We start from the raw sequence: 2052 nt of genomic DNA, 5'->3' as shown, positions 1-2052 counted from the left end.
ATACATGAAATTTACTTAAGTCCAAAATATGGACTTGCCCAACTTCAGCTGGCTCTCACACCCTCCATATTCAAACCAGACCCTCGGCCTTGCAGCTACCAAGAACATACCTGGTAGGGTTGCAACTCAATTTTTTGTCAGCGCCTCCAACTTTTACTTTCTGAGATATCGCAAAAGTCTCATGGGACCCCAAGTCTCATGGGACCCCAGCTTCCCCTACCTTGTAAGTCAAATGAGTAAGACCTTGTTATATGGACAGTTTGCATCAGCTTTCAGGGAGTTGTAAATATCTTTGTGCATAGCCTTTATTAAATTTGATGTCTTTCTTCGAATTTTATTGTTGGTCCGCTATCAGCTAATTCTGGATAAGTATTTATCACCCTTCACAATTTCATCGAAGAAAGAGCATTCTCATCAAAAAACTTGTGTAGTGCAACAGCAGAAAATGTGATAAACTCGATCATACTAAGAATGGAAGGTAACATTTTATGTCTTACCTGAAACGCCATTTTCACATTCATCTTCTGGTAATAAGATGGCTCTAAGTGGCCAACTTTGAGAGTCCAACACTGCTTGATTGGGTATTTTGCATTAAGCCGTATAAGTGTCTCCCGATGAGACAATTTAACGATTCCTTCTGGTAACTGTTTAATAGTAAACTAGAGCCCCGCAAAGAGCGAGCTACGCGAGCTAAATGCCTACCCGGACCCCGCTCTCACCCGTCGAAGAAGGGGTGTAGCTCGCTCTTTGCGGGGCTGTATAGTATACTATCTATATGTACGCCAGGCCAGACCACGTCTCGCGTAACAGGCTTCGCGATATCTCACGAAACACCGTTACGCTGCGACGCGCCTGGCGCATATATAGCTACCCGAGACGAATTAATGGGATCGTACATCTACCTAGGCCTGCGGCGCTGACACCGAAGTTGGGCAAAAAGCAAATTCATCCATATCATACGGATAGGTCATGGAGATGAGTAGGGTCATGGAGTTGACTCCCTCTAGCGCCTAAACGGTCAGAGATAGAGCCAAGCGGACAAAATTTTCGCCCACAGGGCTCTACTTTCATAAGTTACCCGTGAGGAGAAAATATTGATTTAAAAAAATTACCCCACTTCTTGGACCAACCCCTGTTTCTTTGGTACCCCATATGACCCACTCAGGGGTAGTTGCCAGGATTTGCACCAACCGTTTCGTTGTCCAGAAGTGACAAGAATAATACCCTGAGAATTTCAGACATCTAGCTCACATCCTTCTTGGGGAACGGACAGACAGACAGACAGACACGAGGGCGATGGCATAAGCCCGCTCCTATAGCTTTTAAGCAAAAGAGCGGGCTAAAAAGACCCCAAAACATGTTAATGCTTTTTTTGTCAGATATCTGATGTGGTACTTCGGCAAAATAAAACACCGAGGGGCATAAAGGTGGATACAGAGTTCACAAGCTGCGAGCGTGATTTTCACGCCGCTAGCGTGAAAAGAGTTGTTTTGGCTAGCAGTTGACTTTATGCAACAGTCAATAACAGGCCGACGTGGGGCTATGCCATGCTTTTCAGCTGAATAAGCTTTGGAGCTAGCGTGATTTTTCACAGCTTTTTTTCACAGCTGAAAAGAATACCATAGCCCAACGGCAGCCTGTTATTGGCTGGTGCATAAAATGTACTGATAACCAAAACAACTCTTTTCACGCTAGCGGCGTGAAGACCACGCTCGAATCTTGTGTACTCGGTAACCATCTTAATATGCGACTTTTGAGGCCAAGAAAGAGCCTATTTACAACTCTATTTACAACCCATTTCCACCAAACGCAACAGAGGACTCAGGTGTAGACTACGAAATGCTTACTGTGTCCATCTCATTTCTCCCCTTTTCAATCCAAGCAGGATGTCTAAAACATTGCATTAAGGTAAGGGTCCGGTGAAACAAGCTGGGCCTGCCGGCGGCGTTTGGGACGGGCCTTCGGCCCGTCCCTTCAGAATTTTTATGGTGTAATACATCTTCTATCCGAAAACGGGCCTTCGGCCCGTTTGAGTGACGGCTCGCTTCGAAC

General features: G+C 45.5%; 1 long non-coding RNA gene across 1 annotated transcript in view; it reads right to left on the bottom strand.

The window, feature by feature from the left end:
* LOC127750135 (uncharacterized) overlaps positions 1-2052 on the bottom strand; it is an 11573-nt gene that overhangs the window by 7473 nt on the left and 2048 nt on the right. The window lies entirely within an intron of this gene.

Source organism: Frankliniella occidentalis, unplaced genomic scaffold, assembly GCF_000697945.3.
Source record: "Frankliniella occidentalis isolate FOCC.00 unplaced genomic scaffold, Focc_3.1 Scaffold139, whole genome shotgun sequence".
Lineage (NCBI taxonomy): Eukaryota > Metazoa > Arthropoda > Insecta > Thysanoptera > Thripidae > Frankliniella > Frankliniella occidentalis.
The sequence above is the reverse complement of the archived record's forward strand: the minus strand, read 5'-3'. Positions and strand labels throughout refer to the sequence as shown.